Genomic DNA, 16,308 nt, shown 5'->3' on the forward strand with positions numbered 1-16,308 from the left:
AAAGGGGAAGGATCCAACTTATAGGCAAGAGGCTTGAGGGATTGAGGGCTAAGATGCAAGGATGGAAAAAAGCTCATGGAGGGCTCAGATTGCATGAGAGGAGAGCACATGGATTGTGCTTCCTTACAGCCAATCAAGGAGTGACACATGTCACATGGTGAGAGGATGGAGGAAAGGGGAAGGATGAGTCAACAAAGGAGGCTCAAGGGATAAAATCTTCATAAAGACCCTCATAATGACTTGTAAGAGCAATAAAAGAGCTTGGAAAAGTCATTTATGGCCTAGTGGAGTTCATAAAGTTTTATGGTTGAGATATTTTGAAGGTGATGAGAGCAATTTCGACTTGGACTTGATTAGGAAGGTTTTAAGCTTGCTTAGGCTTGTGCAAATGATTAGAGGATGGATTAGGATGGTTTAGGATTAGCTTAGGGATAGGCAAGTGGATGGCATTTAATGAGGGTGGGTGAAGGAGGAGATATTTGTTAACTTTGGCTTGGGTTAGTAAGTCTTAACCCATGTTTAGGGAATGTGACAAGGTTAGTAGGGGATTAGGATTAGGTTTAAAGACATCTTCTAGAAGAGTCTAGACTTTGGATGAGGATAAAGACTTTCTAGAATAGTCTAGAATTTCCTAGGATGAGGATGAAGACTTTCTAGAAGAGTCTAGAACTTCTTAGGATGAGGATAAATTAGATTTTTAGGAAATAAATAAAGTTTTATTTATTTCAAGGGTTTGGGTTGAGGAGATATTTATTAAAACTTTTTTAATAAACATGAGGATTAATATTTAATCTTAATTAAATATTTTGAGTTGGGATTAGGGGTAGGAAATGATGGGATTAGCCTTTAATCAAAATTAAAGAAGGATTAGAAAATTTTGGAAGAGGTTATTGGTCATAAGGAAATTGGCAAAGTTTTGGGCAAAAAATAAATTTTTTATTTATTTTAAGATTTTTGGTCAATTTATTAATTAAATAATTAATAAATAAGGAAATAATGTTTAAATAAGATTTAAACATTTTTGGGAGGGATTCCTTAATTAAATATTTTTAATTAAGATAAAGGGATTTAATGGCATAAAAATTAATTAATTAATTAATTAATAAATGATGATGTCATCAGGACTTATTTCAAAAAATAAAAATACTTTATTTATTAAAAGATTTTTAGGTGTCTACAGTTTCATTTTAGACCTTTTGGTTGTGAGGTAGGGCTCTCCTGTTTTGATGCTTTAGCTCCATTTCTATTTCAATTTTTGGTATTTTTTTGTTAGGAGGCTAATAACTAGTGTTCCCCTCCTTTTAGATGAGGGTTTGGGGTTTTGCACAGTTATGCTGATCATTTTTGCATATGGACTCCAAACACATATTTTATTTGATATTTGTGGCTTTTGTGCCCTAAGAAAGAATGGGTTTTTATTTCAAAGTTTTTGATTTTTTGGGCTTTCACCTCGATTTGCATGTCACCCATTTTTCTTTGCATGGTGTTGGCCATGGATTTAGATTATCCATAGGAATCCAATCCAACCATTTTTACATCTTTATGTTTGCATTAGGATGTGTGCCACATCCATACTTCTGGCATTGTGTTCAATTGAGTGATTTTATACCTCATACTATTGTTTCTTTTGGACCCTTGTTACTATTTTCATGGATGCTAGGATTCATGTAGAATCTATACTCCTAGATTGAGGCCAGTTGAGTGAGTTCATAGTGTGTGGTTTGGTTGCATTACTACAATACATCTACAATCTAGACTCTTAGATTGAGGTTGAGTGAGTTTTTCATGTATGGTTTTATTATCCTTTATGATTTGTGTAGAATTTGTCCTCTCCAGCTTGTTTTAGTTGAGTGTTAGTTTTTCTTGCATTCTCATCCATTCCTTATTTTATGATATTTATGATGGTGTTGTGCCACACATTAGCACATGCATGTGCATTTTTTGGGTGACTTGTGAGGCCCAATCTTCTAGTTATATTTTAGTTGAGTTATGATCATTTGGAGTTGGGTTGGGAATATGCATGCCTACAAGCACTCATCATTGGATGAGCATAGGAAGGGTAGGGTAGCACCATGGAGTGGGCTTCTATCTTTTAGCCTAGTGACTATTGCCTAGAGGGTTGGAGTGAAGGAGTTTTAATCAAGTTATAACTCAATAAAATATTTGGTGGTAATAAAACTAAGATAATAAAATGATACAGTGTGAGAGCCTTTTGTTCGGAAGTTGAGTCCATATGATACCAAACTTGGGCTTTTCGATGCCAAGTGACTCTCCATACAGTGAGTCCCTACATGGTTACCCATTAAGTGTATGATTGGGACATGTAGTACTTGCATTCTCTCATGGTCTTGGTTTTAGTCATCTTTACTATCTGGCATGAGTGTTAGCCATGGATGTTGTTTTGTGGATGTTTGTGGTTGGATCATTATCTCCATCAGCACGGTGGAAGTGGACCAATGGGTCCCACATGGATGGAAGGTGTAGCTACTTATACCAATGTTGGGAACTAGTGTATAGAGATGATCTATTATTTCAGTGTGATCAATGCTCAGTGTTTCACTTCGTATATTCAGGATTCCAAAGTATGCTTCCTTATGATTTATTCTTTCATTGGGATACTTGGATATCACATTTAGATGATGTTAGTTATTTTTTGCATTCCCTTATTATGATATTTAGCATATGATTAGATGATGTGATTTACTTAGTTGGAGTATCTATTGATTATTGGTTTAGCATGATTATATTTCCTTGTTCATATGATGTTATTATATTTTAGCAATGATGTCTTCATAAGATAGCTTTGACTATCTAGTTGATAGTTTGGGATGTTATGCACGAGGGATGGCTAGGGCCTTCAAGGTCTAATAATGATATTATGGTTGGGAGGAACTACGCATGAGTTTTAGTTGTGTTGGTGCTTTATTGTTTATGTTTTCCTTCATATGATGTTTGGTTCATGAACCATGTATGTACATTGCGATGTTTTGTTATGCATGTTCCTTCGTATATTGTTATGGATAAGATGGATAGTTATATTCTACTCCCTGTTGCATGGTATTTTGTATTTCATGCATTTGGGTGTCCAAGCCTCAGTTATAGTGGATCTAGTACTTCCCAATGTGGAGGTTCTAACTCTTTTTCCCTCTTGATTGTTTGTCGGGTTATTTCTTTCAATCCTAGGCAATAGTGGTTTAGCATTGGGTGATACTGGAAGAATATCACATGCCTTAATGAGAAAGCTCATCCAATACTGGAAAGTATCACACCATAGTAGTGCAAAATATCATGTGGTGTTGGTGAAGTATTGCATGGCCATACTAAGAAGTATTGCCTAGCTATAGTGAAAAGTATCACCTTTGAAAAAAATATCACCGGACTATATTAAGAAATATCCCTGGCTGCAATGGTGTTGCTTGGCTTTCTTGTAAAAACCTACTTGGGCAAACTGTGATGTCCCCACTCTAATATATAAATTAAATAATAAATAAGTATTATATATAAAGTGTTATTAATAAAACTAGTAAAGTAATAATATTTTATATGTAATATTATATAATAATATCCTTGCATTATAATGGCAATATGGAATTATGAAATTAATTAAATAATAATCTAATCTAATAAATAATTATATTATAATGATTAAATTATGATTTAATATAGAAACACTATTAATATAAAATTTTATAATATAATAATATAATTTATATAGTTGATATATTAATAAAATGATATATGTTACAATATAATTATTATTAATAATTATTATATTAAAATTACAATTACTAATATATTTGTTGGTGTAAAAAAGTATTTACTTATTACACTTACTTAAGTTTACTTAGGTTAATGCATTATTTAATTATTGTGCATTATTTTATTATTTGTATTTGTGAGACACTTAGGATTTTGCACACCTTTTGAGTTGTCATGTAGACAACATAGGACTGCACAACTCTATTTAAGCACATGGTGTTTACAACACTGTTTTGTGTGTCACACCCTTGTAGGCTTATCCTCTCATCGCCGCACTTACTTCCATGCTTAATGGAGGATAACCCATATCTAGTGGACATGTCCTTGGTTGTATGACATATCATGATGTTGATTATGAGGCATTCTAGATGTATCTCAGAGGCCTTGATATACAGGCACTCCTAGTGTACATTTACATTGCATTAATTATGACATTGTCATTTTGATTATACTCTCTCTCTCTCTCTCTTTGGTCTACTGTGTGCTTGTGTTTGAGTTCTTAGTTCTTGGGTGAATTTTTTCCTTAGGCAAATTCTTAAATGGTATCAGAGCAACTTGGAGATTTTCTCATCACATAGTCATTCGAGACCATGTTTTCTTCTTCACCTCAGTCTGAATCTGGAGTGCTGTAGAAATTGGGAGTGTCTAGAGCTAGATTTGACCTCACCATTACGTCCAGAATGCTAAACCATTGAAAATCAACTATAAACTTGCTACCTTGGCCCAAAGTCAATGGTGAGGCAAAAAAATTTTGCAAATCAAAACCCAGAGGCCTCGATTTGCAGTATGGGTATGGTCTTTTTTTGGGGATTTAATTGATTATTCAGATCTACATTTTTTATTTTTCTCTGTATTTCTATTTTCTGTCTAGATATTAGCAAAAATTTAGAGAAAATTTTTTTAGCAGACCTGGGCAGTGACACCTCGGATTTTCCATTTTTGGAAGTATTTGTTTTCGTGCAGCAGGGCGTTACAAATTTGGCCTCTGAATATTCTAGGTCATACTATAGTCACAGAGATTCAACTTTCAAATCTAGCTTCATACTTCACCGACAGCCCGTCCCTCCACCGGTGGGGACCTTTTTTGCTATTGAAGTTGAGGGGGTTTCCTTTTATTAAGCGCATATCGCGCACATCCCATACATGTGGGATAAATAATTTGGATCCGGCATCTGCTCCATTTTCCTGGCATCAAAAATCTCTAACAATCCCGGCTGCAACAACAATGCAATCCTAATTGCTTGCACAAAATCAACGGCAACTGTGGTCTTTTTCGGTGACTGGTTTGCTCTTGCCTATGCAGTAAAACTCTAGCATCCTTAGACTGCGATCTACTTCCTCCGATAGGGTTGCAAAAAATCTTAGCCGTGCACTGCATATTTCAGCAAAGATTTTTTAAACTTCTTGCCACTACTATGATTCTAGGGACATCAAAATTCTCGCCACCTGTGTTGGAGGTTTTCAAGGAATTTGTCGGCACATGTACAGACTTCCAGCACTGTTCTAGTGAGCACCGTTGTTTCCTGCCTGTTGGCTCATTTTTTTCACTCTGTTCCCTCCTATCAATAGTTTTAAAACTCTGGCCCCTGTACATAGTCATTGAACATGTAGGAAAATAATACTAGAAATTTTGTGCTATGTGGCATTGCCACATCGCCTGCATATGCCTACACTTGCCTTTGGCCACTCACAAGCAACCACGTGTACTGCGTAAGACACGTCAGCTACAATAGAGGTCTAGAACTCCCATGTCACTCGTGGAACCTGGCAACACCACATCAGTAATATGGATCTTGACACATGTCAATTTTTTATAGTATGGATGATGACTTGGCTTTCCACGTTAGCTAGAGCATTCATTTTTTGCTAACATCATCAAAATACTATCTTAAAATTGACAGTTGTTTGATCATCATTTTCAAGAATTTTATAACTCTAGTGATGGTCATTTGACCATCAAATTTAGCATCTCAGTTTCTCTTCTAGACCCCTCTCTAGATTGCTTTTCAGTTTGGCAGCTTGACTTTGCAAGCCCATAACTTGGACATCCAAACTCTAATTCAGGTGCAAATTTTTCAAGTAAAATTTCTTAAATTTTCTAGTGGTGGTGTATTTTTCTAATTTTGGTGCACAACGTTTGCAAAATTTGCATTTTTTGGTGACTATACCTACATAATCCTATGTTTTGCAACTTCAGAAGCTTCATACGGGCACATCTAGTCACTTTTTCAGGCTCTATTTTTTTTGATAGTGCATATTTTTTCTTCTACTTTCCAGATCTGAAGTTTGATTCTAGGGTTGTGTGGACCAATTTCTCACTTTCAGAATTAGGCCTTTTTTGGCATTATAAAGCTTCGATTCTTTTTCAGAATTTTTCTAAAACTAAGCTACAGTGCTTAAGTGACAGATTTCAGCCTTATAAGGCAGTTGTAAAAGCAAAATTAGAAAGTTCACATTGTTCATTTTGACAAGTGGCCCATTGTAAATGCACTACTTATAAAGTGCCAAAGCATCTTTTTTGGGGGGGGTCTTTTGATTGAGTCAAAAGGAGGGGTGTGTACTATTTTTGTGTCTCTATTATGTGCTCTTTTCATTTTTGCATCATGGGTTTTAAATGTCCTCTTCTAACTTTACACAACAATTCTACATGGAAAGATATTGCATGGAGTAGATTAATGGAAAAAGGATATAGTCTTTATGTTGATGGTACAATTACCAAACCTACTGATGCTAAAGAACTCATTGATTGGCAAAATCAAGACCGACAGGCTTTAGGTGTTATCAAGAGTTGTGTACATGGGGATCTTCTCTTTCACATTAAAAATTGTTCACAATCTAAAGAAGCTTGGGATATACTTGAATAGTTGTATGGTAAAGTGGATGGAGAAAAGGGATTTTAGATTGAGGATGATCTACTTCTCTTGGATCCAAGCAATCAAAGGTACCACACATCTTCATGGGAGATGAGACTAAGATGGAAGTTGAAGGGAAAGTACATGTGGGAATGGAAGATGGGGAATTCAAAGATGTTCTCTACATTCCAAATCTAAGCTCCAATCTCCTATCAGTTTTCCAAATCACTCACCTTGGAGATGATCATAAGGTTGAGTTCCTTCAAGATGTTGTGATGGTGTGAAGACTCAAAGATGATTCATTGGTAGTAGTGGGGAAAGTCAATGATGACAAGAGGTTGTACTCCTTCTCCCACTTTGTGCCTAAGAGTCCTTCTCAAGCCTTGTTAACTCACTCTACTTCAAACATCAATTTATGGCATGAGCGGTTTGGTCACCTTGACTTTCACTCTCTTCAACAACTTTTCTCAAAATGCATGGTCAAAGGGCTACCTAATATCAGCTTTTCTAAGGGAGAATGTTCATCTTGTTCAGTGATATGAATCTCAAGGAGAAGTATGATAAAAGGAAGTCTTCTCAAGCTCTAGTTGTTCTTCAACTAGTTCACATGGTATTAGCAGGACCCTTTGCAATTACTTCAGTTAGCCAAGGCTACTACATACTCACATTTGTTGATGACTTTTCAAGATTCACTTGGGTCTTCTTCCTTCATCATAAGAATGAATTGGTTCATAAGCTTCAAGACTTCAAGACTCATGTTGAACACAATCAAGGAAAGCCATAAAAGTACTAAGAGTAGACAATGAGAATAGATATGTAGATAGAAGACTTAAGAACTTTTGCAGAATTGAGGGGATTGATCTTCAGAACTCACCAACATTCAGTCTACATAAGACAGATGTTGCAACTATGAGGATTAGGCCTCTCAATACCATGGCAAGTTGCATGATAAAGGCCAAGTCTCTTGATCCTACACTTGAAGTTGAATCCATTAGCAGTGCTACTCACATACTTAATAGGTCTCCTCATCTAGCCTTAGATGGCAAGACTCCTTTTCAGGCATGGTGCAGTAGAAAACCGGTTGTGAGTCACCTTAGAGTCTTCAATTTTCTAGCATGGGCTAACCTATCTTTGAAGAGTTGCAAGGCACTGACACCTAGGCCTTGTACCGTTATCTAGTATGAAGACAATGTGAAGGCTTACAGACTTATGGATCTAGAGACTCATGAGATTTTTGTGGAGAAGGATGTTCACTTTGAGGAAAGTTCTCCCAGCTTATCTTCTACTCCTCTCCGCACATCATACACAATGGAAACTGATAGTGACACTAGCGATAGTGCTTCAACAAGTTCAGACACATGGGGTTCTATCGACAGTTGCAGTGATAGGTCACATCAGTCCAATCTACATGCTTACATTGCCACAATGAAAGGTCCATCACAACATGGTACCTCTCGTCTTCCAGCTCCAACTTTAGTTGACTTGGGAGACAGGACTTGAGCACTTACATCTTCTCATTGATGATGATTCTTCTACAGTTGTTGTGAGGGCTCACTCTGACCCTCATGTCCATTCTCTACATGATAAATCTTCACAGGTTGGTGTGATTGTGGATCCTTATGAACAACAATTAGTGGAGTTCTATTTGTTAGTTGAGGAGACAGATGGTTCAGTAGAATAGGTTCAACAGACATCCTTGCCCGATCTGCATTCATTCTTTTCAGCATAGTTGGAAGGGGTGAACTTCAGCATCAGCACAGGGATATTTGAGTAGGTTTTAGGGCCACCATATATCTTCAGGAGTGTACCTTTTCCATTCTTTATTCCTAAGGGGAGGAACACCATTCTGCATTCTTGGACTAGCTTCTTCATCGGAGCGGCTTTCACTTGTTGGCATTCTTCTTTTGTGGGGGGGAGCCTATTCTGTCTCTCTCCCCTCTTTCATTCTCTTATGTATATATTAGATGTATGTCGTAATGGGGGGGTCTTTATTACTCCATCCATCGATGCATCCATACTTATCTCTCTTTTTGGAGGAGGGTTTTTCCCATGAGGTTTTCCCTCTTTCCCCACTTTATGGAAGATTGCATTTTCATTATGTACTTGGGTACCTAACATGGCCTAGTAGCAGGGACCCATTATGCATCTTCATCATAGTTCATAAGCTTAAGGGCATTCCCCTTAGTTGCACTTAAGGGGGGGTGTTGGTGTAAATAAGTATTTACTTATTACACTTACTTAAGTTTACTTAAGTTAATGCATTATTTTATTATTTTTATTTGTGAGACACTTAGGAGTTTGCACACCTTTTGATTTTTCATGTAGACAACATAGGAGTACGCAACTCTATTTAAGCACATGGTGTCTACAACATTGTTTTGCATGTCACACCCTTGTAGGCTTATCCTCTCATCATCGTACTTACTTTCGTGCTTAATGGAGGATAACCCATATCTAGTGGACATGTGCTTGGTTGTATGACATATCATGATGCTGATTACAAGACATTCTAGATGTATCTTAGAGGCCTTTATATACAGGCACTCCTAGTGTACTTTCACATTGCATTAATTATGACATTGTCATTCTGATCATACTCTCTCTCTCTCTCTTTGGTCTGTTGTGTGCTTGTGTTTGAGTTCTTAGTTGCTGGGTGAATTTTTCCCTTAGGAAAATTCTTACAAATAATAATTAATGTTACAATATATTATTATTATTATATAATTAATATTATAAAAAGATGCGACTCTTAGAAATAAAAACTATATATACATAGAGGAATATAATATGGAGTCAAATACAATAAGAATGGGAAATATAAAGGGAAATAAAAGGGAATCAATCGTAATCTAGGAGAAAAAGGAGAAAATTATACATAGTAAGGTTATGAATTCTAATGTTCCAAAAATGGTTCATTACAAATGGTATCAGAGCTTTGCATCCTACCAACCCATGATATTCGTAAGAAAATAATTATCAGAGTCTTGAAAGGTCTGATGGAACTTTTGGACACCAAACTTCTGTCACATATCTGAAATGTTGTTTAAACCAAACCAAGAGTTTAGATTAATCAGGCCATTTTCTATCACAATCCTTATTGAACGCTAAAGGATTCCACTCGGTTTGAAGCACCGTCATTCAGAGAATATCAGTGGCATCTTTGTGAGCCAGAAGTGAACTTATGACTGCCATATAGAACTATTGATGAAGTATGATGATAAATGAATATGGCTTAGTTACAGGTGTCTAGGGTGCTCATCCAGCTTTATATATGATTTCCTGATGACCTTAGTGTAATGGTGAATACTTTTTTCACATCATTAGAAAGGAATTCTGCTGAAAATGAAAGATGATGCATTTAGAGATGTCGAAGATATTCTAAAATTAGTAAAAGAAAAATGCATGTTGAACATAATTTTAAGGAAGGAGAAATAAGGAGTTTAAAAATTAAAATTAACCCTAAAGTGAGTGCAGAGTCTTGGAAGGAACAATATTTTTCAAACTTGTTTCCCTAATCTTTCCTTCTTTCGAGAAACATCGTGTGTCTAATTTCATCATCTGGATATTGGCAACTAAATGAAGTTTTGTTGGAGTGATTTACTAGGAGGCAATTTGTTGGCTTGAGGATGAGTTCTCTCAACCAAGACATCAGATCTAGTGGTCAAAGACTCACTCAAGCTGATTACTATTAGTAGCTCATAAATTTGAAGTTTTTTGGGTGTACACAGTGAATGATGAGAAAAAGATTTCAGTATGTTATGAAATTGATGTTTGCAGCACATGTTTGAGTTTTGGGTGTTGTTACTTTGGCTTGAGGTAGAGTGTGAGTTTTAAATTTCTTTGTTAACTTTGAGGCACTGTTCAAAATTTTCAAGGATTTGAAGGCCTTTTTTAGAGTTGGCTAACTTTTGTATAATGTTGGGATTTATTGATCTTCTCATAAATTCAGAGATAGGTTTATTCTCATTTTGGGTATTGATACAATGGAACCCTATTAGTTGAGCACCTCATTTCCATATGTCACATGCATTGTTTCATGAATACATTTTAACAACTGACACTTCCCTTAAAGAGGATAATCATCCAGGTGAAAGGCACATCAACAACTATATGACTACAACTGGAAGAGTTTGAATCATAATCCATCATAAGGAAAGCCTACTAATTGTTAAAACAAATATAGGCATCCTTATGCATCTATTTCCACTAATGGGTGTGAAAGTAAAAATAATAGCAGTCACCTATAGTTTATTTTCAGTCATTTGCAGCCCAAGCTAAGTCACTATGATTGACTGCTCCAAATCTACCCCTACATCAGAGTTGTGATCCTACCAGCCTGTGAGATATACATTTTGCAACCAGACTAATAAAAATGATCTTATAGTACAAATCATTTATCAGATATCACAAAAATGAAAGTATAGTACAAAACAATTTTCCATTTGTCTCTAAAACATTGCAGAACACTTTTTCTTTCAATCCTTAAAATTTTTTGAGAGCATTGGTGGGCTTGTGAAGAAATACAACTCTGTCAAGTTTTCATGTATGAAGCTTTTGTTAGTTAGCCAAGAAAGATAGCCGCGAGGGGGTTTAATGTAGGTCCAGTCACTCCTGGTAGGATGGAGTTGGAGGGGAGGATAATCTCGTATGTCATCATAACATGCATCATTGCTACTAGCGATGGTCTCATGTTTGGCTATGATATCGGCATCTCAGGTGGGGTGACATCTATGAACAATTTCCTGGAGAAATTTTTCCCTATTGTGTATCAGAAGAAGAATGAGATGAATGAAAATGATCCATGCTGTAAATATGATAATCAGTGGCTTCAACTATTTACCTCATCGCCCTATCTCGTTGGTCTCATTGCCACATTCTTTGCCTCATATACGACTAGAGTATTTGGTAGAAGGCCAACAATGCTTTTTGCAGGTGTATTTTTATCAGTTGGAGTAGTTTAAATGCGACAGCTAAAGATTTGGCAATGCTTATCATTGGCAAAATTCTACTAGGATGTGGAGTTGGATTTGCTAATCAGGTGGTCCCTCTTTTCCTTTCAGAGATAGCACTAACCAAAATCAAAGGGGGGTCTGAATATTTTCTTCTAGTTGAATGTAACAATTGGCATTCTCTTTGCTAAGTTGGTGAATTATGAAACCAAAAAAATTAGTCCTTGGGGATGGAATGTTCTAGCATTGATCATAGGAATAATGTTGATGAAGCATAATGAAGAGCTATCTCATGGCACAGTAGCTATGATAGTGCTCATGGTCTACACATTCATCTTGACCTTTGCATGGTCATGGGGGCCTCTTGGATGGCCCATTTTGAGTGAGACATTTCCACTAGAGACCAAATTTGCCAGTATTTAAAGAACTTCGCTACAAATTTACACTACTATGAAAAATGTAGCACAAGGAAAAAAAAGTAGTAGAGATAGGAGGTTATCCATAAAGTGTGCACCAATATCGCATCATGAGGCAAACCTCGCTCTTTCCACCCGGGCATTTAATCACCACAAACCATGAAAGTATTAAGGAAAAGGTCTGATTGCACAATTCACATGCCAATGGTAATATCGATGGCAAAGCCTTATAATAAGATTTTGACAAAGGTATGAGTGTCTAAAGTTGAAGGATAAAAGGTAAGTGGTGTTATTTAATGAAATTGTAAGTTTTCTTAATCAATGTAATCATAAAGGTGTAAAATTGATTATTTGAGAAATGATTTAGGGATTTCAAATAGTTTTTTTATGGAGTCTATAATTAAGGGAGGTCTGTTAAGACGCCTTATTGTAGTACTAGTTAAGGGAAAGACTATATAGAAACCCTACCATATATAACTTTCCTATGGAGTTTGCAATTAAGGGAGGTCTGTTAAGACACCTTATTGTAGTACTAGTTAAGGGAAAGGCCATATTTAACTTTCCTATGGAGTTTGCAATTAAGGGAGGTCTGTTAAGACACCTTATTATAGTACTAGTTAAGGGAAAGACTATAAGGGCATCTATCCTTCCTATGGAGTCTACAATGAGGGAAGAGCTGCTATGATACCCTATTGTAGTACTAGTTAAGGGAAAAATAGTAAGGGAACCCTACCACTTTCCTATGGAGTTTGCAATCAGGGGAGAACACCTATCGTAGTACTAGTTAAGGGGAAGATAGCAAGAGCACCCTATCAATTTTCCTATGGAGTCTGCAATCAAGGGAGAGCAGTTAGGACACCCTATTGTAGTGCTAGTTAAGGGAAAGATAGTAATGACTCCTTTTCACAAGAACCTTTCTAGCCAAACAAGAAATCCACTAAGTAGACCACCTCGTATGGATGCCTAACACCTACCACTGGGGCCAAGGGGGGCCAAAGTTTCACTCTTGGGCTTAGTATGGAATTGGCTTGGATTAACTTATTATTATTTGAATTTCTTTGAAGTTTATATATATTTATATGCATGTACTAATGCTTATTTTGTGGTTGCAGGGTTCATAAGCCTAATAAAGAAGTAAAGTCATTGTGCATTGTTAATTTTAGAATCTAATCAAGGTTATGTATGATGTGTCTTCATCATGTTTGCTTCATGCCTTCATCTGTCTACATTGTGTCTACTTCATGTTTTTCATAAATCTCTCGTGTCCTTGAATGCAAATGTGTTTTGTGTCTATGACAAAGTTTGTGTATGAAAGATATTACTTGAGGGCAAGCAAATTCGAGAGGGGAGGACTGTGATGTCCCCACTCTAATATATAAATTAAATAATAAATAAGTATTATATATAAAGTGATATTAATAAAAATATTAAAGTAATAATATTTTATATGTAATGTTATATAATAATATCCTTGCATTATAATAGCAATATGGAATTATGAAATTAATTAAATAATAATCTAATATAATAAATAATTATATTATAATGATTATAATATGATTTAATATAGAAACACTATTAATATAAAATATTATAATATAATAATATAATTTTTACAGTTGATTTATTAATAAAATTATATATATTACAATATTATTATTATTGATAATTATATTAATATTACAATTACTAATATATTAATAATAATTAATGTTACAATATATTATTATTATTATTATTATATAATTAATATTATAAAAAGATGTGACTCTTAGAAATAAAAACTATATATACATAGAGGAATATAATATGGAGTGAAATACGATAAGAAGGGGAAATATAAAGGGAAATAAAAGGGAACCAGTCATAATCTGAGAGAAAAAGGAGAAAATTATACACAGTAAGGTTATGAATTCTAATGTTCCAAAAATGGTCCATTACACAAACAATAGATATATCTTGACATTTTGATTGAGTGTCGATTTGTGTTTTGAGTACCCTTTAGGGTTGTACTTCTTCCTAGTTCAGTGGTTGTTTCTATGGGGTTTATAATATATCATTTCTATGAGGTTTAAAATATATCATTTCTATAGGGTTTAAAATATATTATTTCTATGGGTTTAAAATATATCATTTAATAAGATATATTTTAATAAATGCAACGATTCATTTGAGATAGGTTCTAGACCTCTCCGAGATAAGATGAAGATTCTAGAAATTTAAGGGCTTCAAAAATTTAGGCATAGCCAATTTTCAGGGCTTCAGGATTTTAGGCTTAGTCAAATTTTAGGAATTAGCATTTATCTTTCAGCATGGTGTTTAGTAGATGAGTGGTGGTAACTTAATTGAGCCATCATCTTGTGCATGACCATTGTTGGTCTATGCTTGTGATCCTTGATTATGATCTATTTTGTGGATATGTAATTGCAAGTATAACCATGCTAGGAGCCTTTACTCTGGGTTTCAAAGAGAACAACCCCTTGGTATATTCTCATGATTTGTGTGGTTTTGGATTGTCTATTGTAGTTTAAAGCTTGGAGATCTTTGGAAGTAGTTGTAAAACTTCCACTGGTGTAGGTAAACATGTGAGTCTTGCCATGTTCCCTCTTCTCATCACCTTATCCTGGTCTTTCACTAACTTGGTTACTTTATTTTGTTGTTAAGTAACTTATCTTTAAAAAAAAATATTTAGTGCATGTTTTATCCTTGTGTTCCAAGGATCTCTGAGTGGGGCATTACATGCAATTTTATCACCTTGGAAATTTTTATTTGATCCTGCTAGCTAGGAATAGTTGATAGTTCATTTTATTGTACTTAATCTGACAACATTTCTATAGAAACTTGTAATCAACCAAGCTATCAAGCAACTAGATCCATTTAACTAGTTATGGCTAGTTTCTTTCTAAAAATATCTGCAATGATATGTTTTTGTAAAATTTCTTATGAACTCTACTCATTTTTCCTAGTCTACATTGTTTTTATGGACAATCTTGAGATAAGTCATTTACCATAGGTTGAGTGAGTTTTATAATTATTATTTAGATCCTGGAATATATATGTAGTTGGATCAATTTGTTGTTGTGTAGCTAAGATGTAATAAGCACCTTAAAAAATATCTCTAAATATACATGTTTAGAAGGAGATATAAAGACATGCCTATTTAGTGTAGACACCTAAAAACCTTTAGAAAATAAAGTATTTTTATTTTCTGAAAAATTCTTGATGACATCATCATTTATTAATTAATTTTTTTTTTTTTTTTTTTTATGCCATTAAATCCCTTTATCTTAATTAAAAATATTTAATTAAGGAATCCCTCCCAAAAATGTTTAAATCTTATTTAAACATTATTTCCTTATTTATTAATTATTTAATTAATAAATTGACCAAAAAATCCAAAATAAATAAAAAATTTATTTTTTGCCCAAAACTTGGCCAATTTCCTTAAGACCACTAACCTCTTCCAAAATCTTCTAATCCTTCTTTAATTTTGATTAAAGGCTAATCCCGTCATTTCCTACCCCTAATCCCAACTCAAAATATTTAATTAAGATTAAATATTAATCTTCATGTTTATTAAAAAAGTTTTAATAAATATCTCCTCAACCCAAACCCTTGAAATAAATAAAACTTGATTTATTTCTTAAAAATCTAATTTATCCTCATCCTAAGAAGTTCTAGACTCTTCTAGAAAGTCTTCATCCTCATCCTAGGAAATTCTAGACTATTCTAGAAAGTCTTTATCCTCATCCAAAGTCTAGACTCTTCTAGAAGATGTCTTTAAACCTAATCCTAATCCCCTCCTAACCTTGTCACATTCCCTAAAAATGGGTTCAGACTTACTAACCCAAGCCAAAGTTAACAAATATCTCCTCCTTCACCCACCCTCATTAAATGCCATCCACTTTCCTATCCCTAAGCTAATCCTAAACCATCCTAATCCATCCTCTAATCATTTGCACAATCCTAAGCAAGCTTAAAACCTTCCTAATCAAGCCCAAGTCAAAATTTCTCTCATCTCCTTCAAAATATCCCAACCATAAAACTTTATGAAGCCCACTAGGCCATAAATGACTCTTCCAAGCCCTTTTATTGCTCTTACAAGCCATTATGAGGGTCTTTATGAAGATTTTATCCCTTGAGCCTCCTTTTTTGACTCATCCTTCCCCTTTCCTCCATCCTCTCACCCTGTGACATGTGTCACTCCCTGATTGGCTGTAAGGAAGCACAATACATGTGCTCTCCTCTCATGCAATCTGAGCCCTCCATGAGCTTTTTCCCATCCTTACATCTTAGCCCTCAAGCCTCTTGCCTATAAATTGGATCCTTCCC

The sequence above is a fragment of the Cupressus sempervirens genome, chromosome 4 (genome assembly GCF_028749045.1).
Source record: "Cupressus sempervirens isolate cs-2001-9-10 chromosome 4, ASM2874904v1, whole genome shotgun sequence".
Lineage (NCBI taxonomy): Eukaryota > Viridiplantae > Streptophyta > Pinopsida > Cupressales > Cupressaceae > Cupressus > Cupressus sempervirens.